The sequence below is a fragment of the Urocitellus parryii genome, chromosome 2, assembly GCF_045843805.1.
Source record: "Urocitellus parryii isolate mUroPar1 chromosome 2, mUroPar1.hap1, whole genome shotgun sequence".
NCBI classification, from domain to species: Eukaryota; Metazoa; Chordata; class Mammalia; order Rodentia; family Sciuridae; genus Urocitellus; species Urocitellus parryii.
Window position 1 is genome coordinate 119,732,741 of NC_135532.1, and position 20,873 is coordinate 119,753,613.

General features: G+C 40.6%; 1 protein-coding gene and 1 pseudogene across 3 annotated transcripts in view; one reads left to right on the forward strand and one right to left on the reverse strand.

The window, feature by feature from the left end:
• Positions 1-9,383, reverse strand: part of Rnf13 (ring finger protein 13) — a 115,062-nt gene extending 105,679 nt beyond the window's left edge. For 2 of the 3 annotated variants that reach the window (XM_026379869.2, XM_026379872.2), the window contains exon 1: positions 9,265-9,383. The gene's annotated coding sequence lies outside the window, so the exon portion shown is untranslated. Of the gene's footprint in view, positions 1-8,684; positions 8,863-9,264 lie in introns of all 3 variants that reach the window. The other variant, XM_026379871.2, reaches the window with a different exon arrangement.
• A 2,179-nt stretch (positions 9,384-11,562) lies between these two features.
• Positions 11,563-19,637, forward strand: LOC113175563 (large ribosomal subunit protein eL42-like; annotated as a pseudogene).
• The last annotated feature ends 1,236 nt before the right edge of the window (positions 19,638-20,873 follow it).

The window sequence follows — 20,873 nt, forward strand, 5'->3', positions numbered from 1 at the left end:
TTCTAGGATCCCCTCCAACCCGGGTCTAGGATAATCTCCAGCCCTATTCTACGACCAAATCCAGCCCTGGTCTAGGATCCCCTCCATCCCTGTTCTAGGACCCTGTCCAGCCCTGTCTAGGATCCATCTCCAGCCCTGTTCTAGGACCACTTCCAGCCCTGGTCTAGGATCCCCTCCAGTCCTGGTCTAGAATCCACCTCCAGCCCTGGTCTACAATCCACCTCCAGCCTTGTTCTGAAAGGATGTCCCACAACTCTTCACACTATATATTTCAATCAACCTAGTGATCCACTTTTCATTGTCTCAATACCTACATGACCTTGTTTGCATAGTAAAAAAAGTAGAAGACCACTACAAGCAATTAATATTATACACAAAATCACCTGTGCCCTTATACATCACTGACAAACAATTCAAACATTAAACTAATAAAAATTCCTCGTGTAACAGCATTCAAAAGAATAAACACAGGAATAAAGTTAACAAAAAGACTTGTACACAGAAAACTACAATGCACAAAAACATGAAAAACTTAGTATTGTTAAGATAGCAGTAGTGCCCAAAAATTGCCTATCAAAATTCCAATGATCTTTACTGCAGAAAGAGAAAAGTCAATCCTCAAATTCATATGGAAATACAAAGAACTGTAAATAAACACAAACAATATTTAAAATAAAGAACACTGCCAGAGGACTCATGTTTCTGAATTTCAAAATTTCATTACTGCAAAGCTACAATATTCTAAACAGAATAGGACTGTTTAGACTATTTAGAACTGAGGGTCTAGAAATAAACTCAGATTATCTATGGACACCTGATTTTCAATAAAGGTGACAAGACCAGTGAAAGTCTCTTCAATAGTAGCACCAGGACAACTGGATATTCACATGCAAGAAATGAAGACACTGCCCTAACTCACACCACATGCAAAAATCAGCATAAAATGGATCAGGGACCAAACCTACAGACAAAAGAACACTCCTGGAATAAAACACAAGGGTAAAACTTCATGACCTTGGATTTAGGAAAGGATTCTTAGCTATAACTCCAAAACCACAAGCAAAAAAGAAAGAAACAAACAAACAAACAAACAAACAGAATAGACTTCATCAAAATTTAAAACTTCTGGGCTGGGGCTGGGGCTCAGCCACTAGTGCACTTGCCTGGCATGTGTGAGGCACTGGGTTCGGTTCTCAGTATCTCATATAAATAAAGAAAATAAAGGTCTATCAACAACTAAAAAAAAAAAAATTAAATTTAAAACTTTTATGCACCAAGAGCCATTACCAAGACATCAAAAAGGCAATTTACAAAATGAAATGAAAACCTTACATCACACATCTGTTCTAGTATCCAAAGTACATAAAACAATGATAACTCAAAAAGGACAAGCCATACAATGTTAACAAGGGGCAAAGAACTTGAATAGACTTTTCTCCAAAGAAAATGCACAAAAGGCCAACAAGTCCTTGAAAAGACAGACAACATGGTTAGTCCTCAGGGAAATGAAAATCAAAACCACAGAGAGGCCTCTTCAAGAATACCACTAATAATAACCTTTAAAAAAACAGAAAGTAACAAGTGTTGGCAAAGATGTGGAGAAACTGGAACCCTCAGAAACTGCCAGTGAGAATATAAAGGGGTTTCTAGCCACCATGAAAGGCAGTGTGGCAGGTTCTCAAAACCTTGAGCAACACTACTAAAAACCCAGCAATCCCACTCTTGGTGGAGTCCCAACAGAAGTGAAAAGAGGTACTGAAACAAATCCTTATACTCAGAGGCTCACAGCCACACCATTCATAACAGCCAGAGATGGAACAACCCCCGGTGTCCATCCCAACAGAAGGGAAAACTGACTGTGGTATCCAAACACAATGGAATAGTGCTCGGGTGATGGAAAGAACTGAGCGAGTTATGACCCTGAGACATGCCAGGGAGGACCCACGTGAGCTGAGACATGGGTGACCCTGAGACAAGCTGGTGAGTAAAAGAAACTAGGCATTAAAAGTCATGTATCAGCCAGTGTGGTGGCACACACCTATAATCCCAGCAGCTCGGGAGGCTGAGATAGGAGCATTGAGAGTTCAAAGCCGGCCTCAGCAAAAGCAAGGTGCTAAGCAACTCAGTGAGACCCTGTCTCTAAATAAAATACAAAATAGGGCTGGGAATGTGGCTCAGTGGCCAAGTGCCCAAGTTCAACCCATGGTACCCATGTGTGTGTATATAGATAGATAGATAGATAGATAGACAGACAGACATATAATTTCCTCTTTACTAGGTAGAGGAAAAAACAAGCCATAGTATGTGTATATATATATATATATATATATCATGCATCATAGGCATCCATTTAAATGAACTGCCCAGGAAAAGGAAACCCACAGAAACACAAAGCAGATGGGTGGCTCTGGCTAAGGCATCAGAGAAAGAAGAGTAACTACCTAACTGGTGACAGGCTTCATTTTGGAGTGATAAAAATGTGTTGAAAGTACACAGAAGTGGTGCTTTAAAATGGTAAATTTATGTTACATGAATTTCAATTCAAAAAAATCCACATACACACACAAAAAAAACAATCCACATTCATAATCATGTTGGACAAAAGTATAAATTACAAACAGTTCTTACTTTTGGAGGTCAAACATGTAAATCACAAGAAGAGTAATTAGAATATTCCTCAACATTTACTGAAGTGTTTTATATCTAAGCAAAGAAGTTCAGTCCCTACGCTGTGTCTCATGGCCTCATTCGGAAATACTCATGAACCAGTCCCTCAGTGGGATTATTTCAATCCCTCTACAAAGTTTAACTGGGCATCTTCACCATTAGAAACTGAACACAAACAGTCTTCAACAAAACTCTAACTCCTTAGAAATTACTCAAAACCAAATTCTTATATCTGAGCAGAAGTTCTCTTATATCAACAAGCAAAATACCATAAAAGTTCAGTTGTCTTTTTAGTTTACACTAATATAACTATAACACTTACATGTTTTAATGTCTGAATGTTTCACGAATATTGATACCCTAAAGCCACAAAATAACAATGTTCCTCAGTCTTTAGTTAAAAGATTGATTTGGGGGCTGGGGTTGTGGCTCAGTGGTAGAGCACTTACCTAGCATGCACGAGGCCCTGGATTCGATCCTCAATACCACATAAAAATAAATAAATAAACAAAATAAAGGTATTGTGTCTAACCAAAATAAATATTAAAAAAAAAAGATTTGCTCAAGAGAGTCAACCTTGTTGAAAGAACCAGCAATAACATAAATTTCTTCACAGATCACCTAAGTGATAGATAAATGCCTGATCTCATTAATCCCTGAATAAAAATCCTCAAGAGACTAAAGAGCTTTCAGAATAGCTCAGGAGCTCACAATAAACTGGATCCTGTCTGTCCCTGGCCATCCACTCCTCCAGTCCATCCTACCCCAAACCCCACGGACTCTCTCTTCTCCCAGTTTCTCCTTCTGTGCCTTCTCTTTGCCACCACTAGGTAACAAAACTAATTTAAACCGTTCATCACTCCACTGTTCCTTAAGCTCCTTGAAGTTAGAGACTACACATTTTGATTCTGTCTACCTAGCACATAGCACAGTAACCAGAGGCAAGTGACTACTGTACTAAGTAAAGATGAAACCATGATCATAACTAATAAGATCCACTATTAAGGTCTAAAATACTATGGCTTGTTTTTTCCTCTACCTAGTAAAGAGGAAATTATATGTCTATTTATATCTATCTATCTATCTATACACACCCACACACATATACACACATATACATGTATACATAGATGGATAGATACACATATATAGACAGATGCTCACACACACACTACATATATATATATAGTAGGCTGTAATCTAAAAACTACAGTCTTATAAACAAATAGAATCAAACATAACAAGTTTTGTGGGCACCTTTTAAACAACTAGTTCATTAACTAAAAAGTATAAATTTAGCTTTACCCTTACTCAGCAGAAGGCCGTAACTGGCTCTATTTTATCCCTATTAGTGAAGTGAAACATAATACAACATGCATTTCATAAGAAATCTTAAAAGCAGATTTTTTAAAAACTGGAAAATTCCAATCACCTCATTTACAGATGAGGAAATGAACTGAGAGGTGAAGTTATTTGAGCAAAGTCACCCAGTTTATTAGTGGGCAAGCTGATTAACACCCAGATCCCCTACTGTTGATGCTTCTGGCTATGCTATTATAACTTTATTTCCATTCCAAGCTCAAAGACAAGCTAGTAAAGCAATCCATAGCACCTTCTCTCTGCCCCAACCCCTCAACCCAGTGAGTACGCTGGCTGGTGAGAACTGCTGCAGTTAGAGGCTCCTTCCAGACCCAGCCCCTGCCTGAGCATAGCCACCTCCCCCGTTATAAACCTACAATGTGTACCTTCATCTGCTGAGCACTAAAGGCTCTCTAAATTCAAAGGCTTTGCTATTAATCAGTTCAGGGGGACAAAGAGGAGATAACAAAAATAAACCAGGAGACAGCAGAACAATTCAATGTATTTATGCCTGGCAGTATACAAAATCAGCCCTTCCACTGGGAAGAAGGGCAAGGGGAAACAAGCATGAGTGAGGAAGACATGGCCCTTCCTTCACAGTGCTCTACAAGAGTAGTTTCAATTTGGTATCAAACTCATCATCTGCTTGAAAAGTTTGATTTATAAATACATAATACAAGACAAATCTAACTATGAAGATGCACTGTATTCCTCCCACTAGAAGATAAATATCACTAGGGCAACAATTTTTGTCTCCTCAGTTCACTGATGTACTCTAAGTGCCTAGAACAGTGCTTGACATGGAAGTACTTAATAAATATTTGCTGGATGAAAGAATGCTATAGAAAAGCTCAAATGTTAGGATCCAAGAACTGCTTCCAACTGTGGTGTCACAGAACACAGAAACCTTTCCTTGTCCCCTTGTACTCAAAACCATAACTTTTCATTTGCCAGCTATTAAGGCCTAACATGACAGAAAGTTAAAAATAATTCAGAGATGCATAGAATTTACTGCTTAATTTAACATCTCGCCCTATCCAACTTCACCAAACCCCAGAAAATCTGTCAAGAAAAGAAGCATACAGGCCCTTATACTAGTTGGTCCTGAGTCTGTTTTCAAGTATAAAAGGCCCTCCAGATGTTTTGCTTTCTTTCTTAGAACAGGTCCTAGGATTCTGTTTTTCCCCTTTCTTAATATAAAGATGATAGGGGTGCAGTGGGGCACACCTGTAATTCCAGAGATTCAGAGGCTGAGGCAGGAGGATCCAAGTTCCAGGACAGCCTTAGGAAATCAGCAGGGCCCTCAGCAACTTATCGAGACCCTGTCTCAAAATAAAAAGGGCTGGGGATGTGGCTCAGTAGTTAAGCACCCTGGGTTCAATCCCTTGTACCAAAAAGAAAATAGTGATGATAACAGTAACATCTCAATTACTCTCTACCATTTTTCATTTATTAATCTAGTTTTCAAAACAACTTTCAAAATTGGTATCATCATCATCATCATCATCATTTTATAGAATGACTGACACAAGGGTCTATTCACAGAATCTTTCTTCTTCCCAAAAGTAAATCTGGACATGTTAAAACAAGAGAACATTCAACACAGATTTATAAATGCCTGGCAGTATACAAAAATCACAGTACCTTTCCAAATTTTTAGTGTGGGGGCTGGGGGTGTAGCTCAGTGGTAGAGCACTCAGCCAGCTCAAGGCCCTGGGCTCCATCCTCAGCTCCGCAACATAAAAAAAATAAAAAAATTTATTGGTGTGAGAACCACTAGCCTCCAATTTACTGTTTCTCTTGTGAAACAATAAGTGGGAGCTTTACAGTTTTACAGTTTCTCCTTCCCCAATACTTCCCCTCGTATTCCCCCAAGACACAAAACAAAATATGGTACAGGGGAAACAATGTGTGTCCTCACTAAGTGAGGAATTGCAGCTCAAAAGAAATCCAGGCACACCAGTGACCCCAAGGGAATGGCTTCACCAGGGCATTGCCTCCCAGGGTCAGCACAGGGTTTCTTCCCTTCAATGAACAATCAGAGCTTCTAGTTTTCACCTTCCCTTTCCAAATGTCTGAACAACTCCTCAGCTCCAAAACAACATTCCCTGTCATTTTCTCTCCTCCCAAATGCCCTTCCACCAAAACCTGTTCTTCATCACAATAGCCTTATTTCTGTTATCAGCAGTACTATTTTTCCAAAAGTTTATCTGAGGCCCATACTTGTGTCGGTTCCTAAGGTCACTGTCAAGTGTTTTTGAATCTTCTGCTCTTCATTACAATCATCACATTTTGCCTACACTGCTGTAACTAGACTCCATGGAATTCCTACCTAAAAATTATATATTAAAAAAAAATCACATACAAAGTCTTCAGTCTGACACTTGAGGAGCTCCAGGATCTGCATCCCTCTCTTGACCACCCAGGTCCCTAAACACACAATCATGGACTCTCCCTTCCAACCTCCACAGCTCTGCTGGGGCAGTGTCCTAGTGTGGAACTACAATTCTTCTCCCATCCTCTTCCAATCACCAGCCATCTTTCAAATGGCCACATCCTCAACAAAAGGAAAGGCTGAGGCATCTCATTTACTGAAGGCAGACTGTCTACTGCTTTGCAAACTCTCCCACTTCCCAGACACTGGACCAGGAGTTATGGAAAATGGGTTTACCCAAAGTCATCTAAGTTAAAAACCTATAGCAGCCCAAAAGCATCCTGTATTTTTTAAATGAAATATGAGAGGGGCAGGCTTTAGATAGTCAGGATACCTAAGTTCAACTTCCAGCTCTTCCACCAACTACCTATATGAGCTCAGCAAGTTATGTATCTGAGATGCCTTAGTTTCCCCATATAAAAAGGGGATAATCCTAATATCTACCACAGTGAAGACTGTGAGAATTATGCTGAATAACACAAAGTACTAAGAAATGTACTTGGCCAGAAGCAAACAATCTTATTATTCTGTTGTTACTTATATGCTGACATATAAACTTTGACAATATCAGTCTTATGCTCTCATTGTTCGCAAATCAATGAAATGTAAAAACTTACATATGCTCAATAAATATCTGCACAATATATGATTTTTTACCCATGATTCACCACCATGCTTTTTTAAAAGGAATTCACTTTTCTACTAATTCTGTTTCCTCTTCTGAGAAACTAACAATGCTTACCAACTTTCTTCCCCTTTCTATGTCATGTGAAACTACCATATGTAATGCCATATGGCAGTAACATGTCAAAGAGTGCAAAACACTATTCTTCTTCAAACTCATTTTGTCTTCTGCTAAAAATTAATTCAGAGATCTTTAAGTGCCCAAAATCATACCTTTTATTTAAAAGCCAACCATTTTTAGGTACACCAACATGAAGTAAGCATACTAAATATTTGACTAAGCCACTTCATTTTATAAAAATTTATGGCAGCAACCACAAAACATAAAATGCCTTGCTATCCAACTCAACTGAGATTTAAACCTCTCCCTTCAGTCTTAAGTTCTACCCTCACTTTACTAAAATCTGTGTCTGAAAAACTGATATGTTACTCTGGGATATAGAGTAGAAAACATCAAGGGAAGAGAGCTGAATGTTAGCATCAATTCAGGCCCCACTAAAATGCTGAGAGAAATAACAAGGACAAATAAGAACCTGACTTGAAGCCTTCAGAATTAAATTTCCCAAGCCAAAGTTTTACCCACCTTATTTACATTATACATGGAGACAAGACACCAAACTAGCTAACTTCAGAGAAAAAGGTTTAAAATATATTTAAATATTATACACACACACACACACACACACACACACAACAGTTGTTGTTCCTTACATAGAGAAATAACTGTACTTCTATCCAAAAAAAAAAAAAAACTTAGAGGCGTAACTATGCAACAGACACATTTTATTTCATTTAATCCTCACAACAACTCTTTCCTTGTTTATTGATGTCACAGAATTAGTAAGTGGTAGAGCTGTACCCTGCCTGACTCACAAATTGTAAATCCTTTATTATGAAATATTTGTTTTTGCCATAATATGATAATATGCCTTATATTTACACCTTCATCTTGACACAAGCGTTTTTTAAAAGTCTGAAACAAAAGCTTCATTAATTAATATTTACTCTTACTCCCTAAAATGTCCTCTGGCAGTTGGCAGTTTTTCTTTTTCTTTTTTTTTAGTGCCCACATTAATGCACTAAGTTGACTCCAAAATCCATTAATAAATCCCTACTGACCAGAATTCAGCGCTGCACACTTAACTTCTGCTTAACCTATCAAAATCCAGTTGCATTACTTTGAAAAGGCGCTATCTCCTCAACCCATTAAAACCTGTTCTTAAAACAGATAAGACCCTGAAAGCCCTTCCTTAAATTTTGAATCGACCTGCTTCTCTTTGGAGGCACACCACCTTACTCATCTGCACTGAATAAAATTAAAAAAAAAATGCGGATGTTCCTCTTGGAGAATAACACAGCACTGTTGAAAAGGAATGCATTAGCTTCACTGTTCCTGCTACATCACTGACGAAAGGGACAGCCAGGCAGGTTTGGGGCAACCGTAGGATTTCAGCAGCTGCCCACGGTGCTGAAACTGAGGATGACACCATAGTTTTGGAAATGTACCACTGCTAGATGAGGACAAAATAGAGGAATCTACCAAAAGCAGCCAGAGAACATGTCGCGTCTGCTCCCAAAGTTGCACGACTGCCTCTGCTACACCTCGTCCGGCTGCCCGTCGGGGGCAGAGCTCTCGCCTGAGCAGGTCAACTCAGCAGCGTCCTGGCGGCCGTGCAGCCTGGCTCCAGCGGGGTCACCTCCGGCCCGCAGGCTGGGCACTTAAGGAAGGAACAGGGGGGTGAGTGAGAAAGGAAGGAAGTGACTGCCTTTTTTCTTTTTTAATTTTTTTCCAAAGACTAAAGAGGCCTCGCAACTAAAGTCCGGAGATTCGCCGAGGACTTTGCGGCAAAGTGCTGGACCAGAGACGCTTCCGAGCACCGGCCAGGCTCTGCCGCCCCCGAAGGCCACCTAAAAACCGCGGAGGACGCCGACGCTTCGGACGCCGGCGGGGTGCGGCTCCGAGGGCGTGGCGCGGCTGCTCCGCTGCGGAGAGCCGGTGCCTCCGCGGCCGGCCGCGAGCGGCGGCGCAGACCCAGCAGCCGCCGCTGAGCCCGCGCGGGGCGCGACCCGCGAGGCCCTGGGGACAGCGCAGCGCGGCGCCCCGAGCTCCACGGTCTTACCTGGAAGCCGGGCCGCGGGACAGCTCGCGAGCCGCGTCGCTGAGGAAGAAGTCCTACCCAGACTTCATAACTGAACGCCGCCCGGCCCCTCAGCCCCGCGGAGGCGCGGGCACGGCACCACCCGGCGAGGCGGAAGTCCCGCCCCGCGTGCCCCATTGGCCCGCGCCCGGGGGCGTGGAGCCGCCATTGGGCAGCAGCGCTGCCTTTTGAGGCTCCTCCCCACCCTCGCGCCATCCAGTCGCGCTGCTAGTCCCGGCCGCGCTGGGAGGATGCCCAGTTCGCGAGTCTCGTTCTCCGCCGCGTGATTGCTGTCCCTGGAAGGGAAGGCAGGGAAGAGCAGGGTGCGGTGGCCTTCTGGGCAACCCGAGTGCAGCTGCAGGAGCCTCTCCTGACCGCGGGGTGCTGACCTGCAGGGGACCGGCCGCGGTGGGCGGGCCTGGGCGCTCCCGCTGACGGACCGCCAGGCGGACCTGGTCTGGCGCCGACCCGCCTTCCCTGCGGCCCGGGAGGCCAGGGCGAGGTCGCGTCCCTGCACCGCGCCCGGGCCGGGGGCGGACGGGCGAGACCCAAGGCCTGCTGGTAGGGGCGACCCGCCAGTCCTAGCGCTAGCCGGCGGACTGGCCCCGAGCTGCGTGACCTCGGCATCTGGTAGCCACGCGCCGTCGAGCTCTGCGACCCGGCTGCCGCTGGGTTCGCCGTTCCGAACCTGGCGGCCTCTTGCTGAGCCGGAAGGCCCGGCCCGCTGCTTTTGAGTGAGCCTCGGCGGGTCCGGGCTGCACTGTTAGAGCGTGGGTGCTGCATCCGCTTGGCCTCGAAGCACTCAGTCGCCTTTAGCAGGCTCTGCAGATCCTCAGCACGGGGGTTTTAAAAGGAGACAAGGGTGGAGGTCAGTGCATACCACTGGGTGCAGCTGACCGCTTCAGGATGCCTGCGAAGGTAGGACACTGGAATCGGGAAAGCCCAGCTGTTCTCTAAAATTGCAAAATAAAGACCACCAAAATGACTTTGATCTTCTGCGTCACCTATGTATCCTTAAACCTTCATCGATTTAAGAAGATAATCAACACCTAAATTTATGTAATTCTCTCTTTTAAAAAGACGTAAATAAAAGTCAGCATCAGAAATATTACTGCGAAAGCTACTGTAATTCGTATAAAATGCCTAAAATATCTCCAAAACATTTTTCATTAAATCATCTAAAATTGGATTCTATATTAAATCACAGATTTCTTGCATGACATTGAAAAACAGTTAACATGGGTTAAAAAGCACAGAGAAGAGCTCTGTTAATTTCTTAGACACCTTGAATACAGAACATTTTATTGTGGCTTCAATCTTTTCTTCAAATTATAATTGGCATAGTTGTTTCAGTTGTAAACAAGATCCTGTTTTGTTTGTACTGCATTTAGGCAGACTTAATTTTGAGACACCTTGTAGAAACAGATATTCTCCCATTTGTGTTGAGTAGAAGCAGATTGGAAGAAGATAGACTGGGAAAATGCACTAATTTTTAAAAATGTGGATGAGGCAATATGAGTGACCTAAATGTGGACTAGGCAGTTAAGATTGGCATAGATCTTGATTATGGCTTTCAAAACATGAAGAGTTGATAGGGCACATGATTCAAACACACCATTAATTATCTCCTTATGAAAACAAATAAAAGGAAATAAGCTTTCAAGCTTTGTGACTGACAGTCTTTTGTTAGTTTGTTTTTGGCAATGCTGGGTTGAACCCAGGGCCTCCCATCAGCTAGACAAGTACTCAAGCACTGAATTACACCTTCCACCCCAACAGTTTGTGTTTTCTTGTCTCTTCCTATAAAGTACAGATAGCACGTAAACAGTTGTAGAACTGCCTACTTTCAAAATATTGTAAGATAGCAACCACAAAAAAAAAAACTAAATGTCAATTATTTGTCTAAAATAACTTAGAAGTATTGAACCCTGTGACAAAGAAAAGACCACGGACTCCAATTTTAAATCAAATTAAAGTAAGCTTGTATTTGTGTACACAAAAGGGGGCCAGTGACTGTCTCACCTCAAATCCCAGGCCAGAGAACAGCACCCATCTCTCAGGAACAAGGTTTTATAGCACAAAAAGTTGCAAAGGGGAGTGTTTTGAGAACTTACAGATAACAGGATTTTGACAAGCACAATATAAAGGCTTATAGTAGGTTAATGATCTACATGGCTTAACAGTTAAAGGTAGGGAATAAATTTAGATCCCAACATCAGAATTTATGAGACACCACTGAGGTTTCAGAGAGGGTTGTTCTCTGCTCAGGAGGAGCCAGGCATGGGTGAGTTCAAAGCACAGGCAGGAATTCCAAACAAGTTTAGAAATCGAAGTAATTTATAGTAGAACAGAAATTAACTTCTCATGACTTTGTGATGAGATGGATCCCAATCTTAAAATGGATTTAGACTGGGTTCATCAAGAAGTAGTTTTCCCTAAATACTGAAAAGAATGTGGACAGTCTTTTTAAGTTCTGAAAACAATCAGAAACATTAAATGGTTATACAAAAAATAAAATTATTGCAGTGATAGTGGGGACAGTGATGTCCTCTCGGGGGATACCACATCCACACACATTCATATGGGTGCCATGCTTCCACCTTCCAGGTCAGCTCCTGCCCCATCAGCATCTCCCAGGTAGTCAAGCAGACAGATTGGATCTCACTGTATCTGGTGGGTGCTGTTCCTGCTGCTCAATTGATTTTTGTCCCAGAGGTACTGACTACAGATTGGCTATTTCCTGTACCTATGGCCTCTGAAACCTACTAGGAGGTATTCTTTGTAAAAACTGTGAAGTGATTTCTGGGTTATTGAATTTGAAAGGGATCTTTGTAGTACCACCCATGTGCTGGGGAAGGTGCTGAACATGGGTTGTAAGAAGACTTCTTTGGTTTAGGGAAAATGGTTGGGCTCAGTCCTACACTGCTTGCTCAGGGAAGAAGAGTGAACTAGGAAGGAGAATTCAATGCATAAAATTAAATATTGCCCCAATAGTTTTAAAGGTAAGGGCTAAGGAATTTAGAGAAAGGGTAGCTGCATGAAATAATTGAGAAAGGTTGCCTGGGAAAAAATAGTCTTGGTACTGGGTGAGAAGAGCAGATGAAACGTAGCAACAAAAGCTCAGAGCAGCTGAGTGGTCCAGGCATGAGGTCAGGCCACAGGCATGCAGCCAAATGAGGGACTGAGGGCTGAGGGCAGAGCACTGACAGGACAGTGTGGGGTCGGGCCTCCCTGCCTGACCAGGCTCTTCTTGGTTTGGTGGACTTTAGAAAGACAGTGAAGATATCACTTGGTAGTTAAGAACACAGTAGCTAATTTGAGACAAGTCTAGTCACCCCACTGTGGGCGAGGTAGGAAATCTGGATGACAGATTGCCTCAGAAAGACTGGAGTGAAATAAATGCGGAAGTTCTGTCCAGATGAGGGAAGGACAGTCATTAGGTCCCTATCTTCACAGGAGACTCTCCATCAAGTCATGCCTAAGGAATGGCAGGGATACAGTGAGGAACAAAATAGTCTCCTCATCCTGATGGAACCTCTCAGGAACACCACATTCACACACAATCACAAGCCCTAATGGCACTGTTGCCACCACGAGTCTTAGCAAGGCTGCCCAGATTGAGGTGTAAGGGCACTAAGGCACAGGCCAGGCAGGAATGCTGGACGGACCTTTCCTGCAGAGGGAACCATGTGGGAAGGCCCTCCAGCAGGAAGCTCCTAGATGAGCTAACACATGAAACACACTTGAAGCTCATGGACTGTGTGGGTTGGGATTTGACTGTGGTCATCCTGGGAAACAACAGACACAGTTGTACATGTTTTATGTGTCTTATGGCTCATTAAATTCTTAAACCACACAAAAAAAATATTACTATGATAAAGAATAGAGTCCATCTGTGTTTGAAGTACACAAATTTGAGAAAGTACCAAATAGAACTTCTAAAAATGGCTTCAGGAAATTTTCATCTAAAGATTAGAAAAGACTCCCATTTCTTGCCAATTCCAAATGAATGGACAGATTCATTTTTTTAGTATGTTAAGTGAAAAGTTCAGAACAATGAAATAAGTTTGTTTTCAACAAAGTTTATCTTCGAAGAGTTGATAAATATCAAACAAAGTTTGTTAAAGTTTGTTAAAAATTAAAAAACTAAATAAACTCATAGTTTTACATGACATGAGATGATTCCCTCACATCTAAGGTGACTGACATAGGAGTTCAACCTTTTCTTTCTTATTTGTGGTATGGAGAGGCAGTCTTCCTTGATTTGCTGACAAGAATTTTCTAAAATAAGCAGACGTAAATTTAGGTGACACAGGCTGGGGATGTGGCTCAAGCGGTAGTGCGCTCACCTGGCATGAGTGCGGCCCGGGTTCGATCCTCAGCACCACATACAAAGATGTTGTGTCTACCGAAAACTAAAAAAATAAATAAATAAATATTAAAAAATTCTCTCTCTCAAAAACAGTTAAAAAAAATTCAGGTGATACAATGTAGTGTAAGGAGTGGAAAATGCATAGGAAGGTGAACTGATAAAATCATTTGGGGAAACAGTTCAGCCTTGCATAGAAAAGCTGAAAGGAAAATTTTCTATATACAGCAAGTCACTCCAGGATAGATACCCTAAGGAAATACAAAACAAATTCAACTGTACACACATACTTAAATGTAAAGACAATAAAAAAAAAACAGAAAGTCTTAAACAGAAAGAAAAAGATAAAATATAACAGAATGACAGTTTGTTTATTAATAACAAAAAAAGAAACTAGAATTCAATGAGATCATATCTTAAAATACTAAAATAAAAATGATTGCAATTGTCAATTTAGAATTGTATGCCTAGTAAAACATTTAAAAGTGAGGGCAAAATAAAGATTTTCAGAGGAAATCAGCATTTACCACTAACAGACTTGTACTGAAAGAATTTACAAAGGCTGTCTTCAAGAAAATGAAAGTCAAACCCAGAAGGAAAAGAGTGGGGTAGAGGGGGTGAGATGCAAAAAAAGTATAGAGAGCATAGAAACAGTACAATTTCCAAACCAAGAGACATGAAAAAAGAGAGCCAAGAAAATATAATTACTTACCCATCATTATGTACAACTATAATACACAAATTTTTTAAATGTGGAAAAATGTAATTAAGAAAAATCAGGGAATGAATGATGGAAAGGAGCAAATAGAAGGCATTATAAGTGGAAAATTCAAAATATGACGGGAAGAGGTGACATCAGCAAGATGGCAGAAGAGGAGCTTCCTGCTGTGGTCCCTCTAGCCAAGCACCCATTCTGAAAACCCCACACACAATACCTCGTGTGAGAGTCCAAGAGTCTAGCAGGAAGTCCTAATATGCTGCTAGAGCAAAACAATCCTGGGAAAGATGCACTGACCAGGGTGAGAACAGCTTCCTTTCGCCCAGCTCATCCCTCCTCATATCAGGCTTAGCTCAGGGCCAAAACAAACTCCTGGGTCTGCAGTTTCTCCCACAGGGAAGAGGAGAGCTCAGAGAGTGAGCACCTGACTCCCCTAGCCATGTGAGACACTGCCTAAGAAGCCCACAGCCTTTAGAAACCAAGTAACAAAATAATAATAGTAAACCTTTACCTGTCAATAATGACCTGGAACGGAAATGGATTTAATTCTTCAATCAGAAGACATAGAGCAACTGAATGGGTTTTTTAAAAAGCCAGCTATATGCTACCTAGAAGAGACTAGTTACCAAGTGTGATGGCTCATGCCTATAATCCCAGCTATTGAGGAGATTGAGACAGTAGAATTGCAAGTTCAGAGCCAGCCTGGGCAACTTAGTGAAACCATGTCACAAAATAAAATAGGTCTGGGGATATGGCTCAGTAGTAGAAAGTTGCCTAGCATGTGCAAGACCCTGAGTTCGATCCCCAAGTAGCACACGAGCACACACACACACAAATACACACACACAACACACACACACACAAAAGAGCCTCTAGTGAGCTTTCAGGACATATTCAAATTGAAAATATTCCACACAAAAGAAGAGCAAACATTAACTATCATACTATATCAAATAGTAAGAGACAAGTAAAATCATTAGGTGATTCTAAAAAGAGTCAATAACAATTGTGAATTTATTTAAACCCCACACTGGAGCACCTAAATATATGAGGCAAATATTAATTGATCTAAAGGGAGGAAAAAGGTGGCAATACAATAATAGTAGGAGACTCCAACACGCCGACACCAACAGTAAATGCAAGGATAGCTCATTACTTGCAGATTAATAAATGTGATACAACACACAGAGCAAAGGAAGAAAATTACATGATCGGCTCAACAAATGCAGTAAAAAAATGTGTGATAAAATTCAACATCATTTTGTGATTAAAAACTCTCAACAAATTAGGTAGGTCGGTGCAATAAAAACCACACACACACCCACTCTCACCTCTTCTATCAACACACAGTATAAAATCCTAGTCAGAAAAACAAGGGAAGAAAAAAATAATACAAGGAGTCTGTTATAGCTTGAGTCTGAAATGTTCCCCAAGGGGTGCTCAAGGGTCTATGGTTTGGTTCCCCATCAAGCCTGTTCAGAGGTGGATCTTTTGAAAGGTAATTGGATCACATGGTTCTGATATTACGCATGGATTAGTCCATTGCTGGGTTCGAGATTGAATGGACCACTGGAAGTGGGGGAAACTGTCAGAAGGAGGGTCTAGGGGGAGGAGGCGGGTCACTGGGAGTGAGCCCACAGTTCTGAAACTAAAAACCAATTAAATGAAAAGGCAACTAGAAGAATAGGAAAAAATATTGGCAAATCATATATCTGATAAGGAATTAATATCCAAATATACAAGGAATAAATGTCAATACAAAGAAATAATGAATTTAATGAATAAACCCACACAAATAACTTGATTAAAATGGGCAAAAAATCTGAAGAGACATTTTTCTAAAGAAGGCTTAGAAATGGGCAACAGAATAATGCAAAATTATTCAGCATCAATAATCATCAAGGAAATGATAATCAAAACCACAATTAGGTATCACCTCATACCTATTAGAATGGCTATAATCAAAAATTCTAAAAATTCTGTAAAGGTTGTGGGGGAAAGGAAACCCTTTTGTTAGTGGGAAAACAGTGTAGAGATTCCTCAAAAAGTTAAAAAGAGAAATGCCCTGCAATCTGGCACTTTCACTCTGGGTCTCGATATGTATTGAAAAGGAAAAAAAAAAAAAAAACACAACTTTTTTTTGAGGTGGGTTCCTGACCATGTTGCCCAGGCTGGTCTTGAACTTCCAAATCTCCACCTCGGCCTCTCAAGTAGCTGAGATTATAGGTGCCACCACACCTAGCACACGCAAGGGAAATGGAATTGGTCTCTTAAGACACATGCACACTCCCACTCCCACGGCAGCATTATCACAGTAGCCAAGATATGGAATCAACCTAAGTGTCCCTGGACACATGAACGGATGAAAAAAAGGTAGTTGAATACTGAACAATAACGTATTACATCCTTGAAATCTGCTAAGAAAGTAGGTCTTAAGTTCATTTTTACCATACAATAAAGGTCACTTTGGGAGGTGACATATGTTAATTAGCTCAACTGTGGTAATCATTTCACAATGTACACATATATCAAACATCGTGTTGTGTACCTTAAATGCATACAACTTTAAATTCATACTTGTCATTTGTATTTCAGTAAGACTGAAATAAAGAGATGAAAGAAATACATCAATAATCTCTAAAAAGGTTCATGTGTATTAATCTGTTTGTGCTGGTATAACAAAAACTGGAGATGGGGAGGAATGAAAAGAGAGGTTTCCTTCGCTCACAGCTGGGAGGTCCAGGAACATCATCACATGCTTCTGCCTGGCTCTAGTGAGGACCTTGCATCCGATGGCATCACTGTGGTGGGACCGCAAGTGAGAGTGGTCAAGGGGCAAGACAGGACACCAGAAACCTGGAAGAGTCAACTCTAAATCTCCCAGAACCAATGTGGCCCCACCAGAACATTAGTGCCCCTCACCACTCAACCATCTCCCAAGAAGCCTCTTCTCCAAGTGTCTACCATTGCTCACATTACCACACAGAGGACCCAGCCTCCAACACAGGACCTTAGGGGACAAACCACAGCAATGGAGCAGGCCTGCCAGTGAAAGGGCAGATGGCCTTCTATGACATTTTTAAGAGACACAGTACCACAATGTAAAGGCCACCCAAAGGCTATTGGTAAAAAGAGAGGGAAATGTATTCAAAGGAGGTAACCACAAGCACGCTGGTATTTCCATGGGGTGAGGGGGAAACAGACCTGAGGCCAGAGCATTATTACCAGTATACACCACTATTAAATGATGATGAGGCTGGGGCTGGGGCTCAATGGCAGAGCACTTGCCTAGCATGTGCGAGGCACTGGGTTCTATCCTCGGCACCACATAAAAATGAACAAATAAAAAATAAAGGTACAAAAATATGTTATATCTGTTTAAAAAAATGATGATGAAAGGAAAACTTTGCAAATAGGTTACGACAATCTTGAACCAATGTGCATGCAGAAATGGAGCTGCCATCTATTTAAAACAAAAATGGACAATCTTATAAGGAAACCTCAGCAAACCTACACTCATAATAGAATTCTATATACAAGTTTCAGCAACTGATAAATCTAGCATACAACATTGTAATATAGTGTTTGGACAGCACACAGAGTACATAGGAAGCTCTGCATTCTTTTTCAGTCATATATGGAATTTTTCCCAAAATGGCATTCTATCATATCATACGGCAAGCCTCCCCACCCCTTTCACCTTCTTACTTGGAGTATTCCAGATTGGACCCAGGACCTTGTGCATGTGAGGTAAAGTGCTCTGCTACTGACCTACATCCTCAGTCCAAAAAGGCAAACTGTAACATATGCCAAAGAACTGGTTGCATATATCCCATGTTCTATGACCAGAATAGGATATTAAGTTTTGGCTATGGAAAGTATATGTTTTAAAAAATTAAGATAATACTATGATCAACTTTAGATAATAAATATGAATAAATATCAAATGGACAATTTTCTAAAGAAAGAAAATTATTTTTCCAGTCCCAGAGACTGAAAGTCCAGGGGTACTTTACCACTGAGTTACATCCCAACGGCCCTCCCCCTTTAGTTAAGACAGTGTTGCACTCAGTTGCTCAGTCTGGTCTCAACCTTGCCATCATCTAGGAAGTACAGACCTGCACCACTGTGTCTGGCTAGAAAAATGTTTTGTTTTGTTTTGTTTTGGGGTACCAGGAATTGAACCCAGGGGTGCTTAACCACTGGGCCACATCCCCAGACCTTTTTATTTTTCATTTTGAGACAAAATCTCACTAAGTTGCAGAGGGCCTTGTTGAGTTGGTGAGGCTGAACTTGAACTAGTGATTCTTCTATCTCAGCCTCCTGAGTCACTGGGGATTACAGGCTTGGACTAATGCACCCCACTAAAAAAAGTGGGTTTTTCCCCCATAGCTTTATTGAGGTAAAATTGAAGTACAATAAAATGCACATATTTGAAGTATGTAATTTGATCAGTTTTGACATGTATGTAACCAATACGATCAACATAAAAAGCATTTCCATTACTATTTTAAAATTTGAAATGATGCAGACTGTGTTCCTTGAATGATTATTACATTAGAAATCAATCACCTTATTGTGCTCTATATGTATAATATGAAATGAATTGCATTTCTGACATCATGTATAACAAATTAGAATAAATGAATAATTTAATTTAAAAAAAAGAAATTTATCACCTTAAGATATAGAACCAGACCCCCACATATCAATTACTTCAAAATTAAATGGCACACTTAGAAATATCTCATAGGTCAAGGAAGAAGGCAAAAGAAAAGTAAATAAAAGTGCTTCGAACTAAATAATAATAAAAGCTTAAAATATCAGGATCTCTGGGATGAAACAGTACTCAGATGAACAATTATAACTTGTATTAGAAAGAGGTCAGTTTTTCTTTTCCTTGCCAATAACGCTTTCACAAACATAGTGAACATTCCTAAGACCTGCCAGACGTTCTGTAAGAAATGTGGAGAACACCAACCCCATAAAGTGACACAGTACACGAAGGGCAAGGATTCTCTGTATGCACAGGGAAAGTGGGAGTATGACAGGAAATAGAGTGGCTATGGTGGACAGACTAAGCCAATTTTCAGGAAAAAGGCTAAAACTAGAAAGAAGATTGTGCTGAGGCTTGAGTGTGTTGAGCCAAACTGCAGATCTAAGAGAATGCTGGCTATTAAGAGACGCAAGCATTTTGAACTGGGAGGAGATAAGAAGAGAAAGGGCCAAGTGATCCAGTTCTTAACTTCATTGTTTGTTTTGTTATGAAGATAATAAAATGTTGAGGTTATCTTTGCTTTAAAAAAAAAAGAAAGAGACCAGAATTGCAACAAAATTCTTTTCTTTTATTTTTAAAATATTTTTTAGTTGTAGTTGGACACCATACCTTTATTTTATTTATTTATTTTTATATGGAGCTGAGGTAGAACTCAGCACCTCGAACATGGTAGGAGAGCGCTCTACTGCTGAGCCACAGCCATAGCCCCATAAAATTATTTGCAAATATATAGTTTCCTACTGCCTATGAAATAGAGAAGAAATAATACAGCTAAGATTTGATTAAAAAAAACAAGTCTAATCAAGAAAAAAGCAAGAACACAAAAATTAATATCAATGGAAAGGGAGCTATCAAAATAACCCTATAGAAGCTAAAAGTATATTAAGGTACTATTACAGTTCCATGTCAACATATGTGATAACTTACATAACATGGTCTATATTAGAGAAAGATCTATGTGCTGCTGTGAAGTGTGTTCAGTCATTGATGGATGAAATATTCTATATATGTCAGTTAAGTCTAAATTATCAATTGTATCTTTTACTTCTACAGCTTCTTTATTTAGTTTTTGTTCCGAGGATCTATCCAGTGCTGACAGAGTCATGTTAAATTTACCCAGTATTATTGTGTTGTTGTCTATTTGATTCTTGAAATTGATAAGGGTTTGTTTGATGTACATAGATGCTCCATTGTTTGGGTATAAATATTTATGATTTTATGTCTTGTTGATGTATAATTCCATTAAGCTGTATGAAATCTCCTTCTTTGTCCCTTCTGACTAACTTTGGCTTGAAGTCCACTTTATCTGGTATGAGGATAGAAACCCCTGCTTGTTTATGCAATCCATGTGAGTGATGCTTTTTTCCCATTCTTTCACCTTCAGTCTGTGGATGTCTTTGCCTATGAGGTGAGTATCTTGGAGACAGCGTATTATTGGGTCTTGTTTTTTAATCCAATCTGCTAGTTGGTGTCTTTTAATTGATGAGTTTAGGCCATTAACATTCAAGGTTATTTTTGAGATATGATTTATATTCCCGGTCATCTTGGTTTATTTCTGGTTTTTAATTTGAATTAGTTCCTCCTTTTATTGACTAATCCTTTAGTGTAGTTCCTCCCTTTGCTGGTTTTCACTTTTTTTTTTTTTTCCTGGGTTGAGAAATCAGCTGAGATCCACATTTGTTCCCCTCTATACATAATCTGATATTTTTCTCTTACTGCCTGTAAAA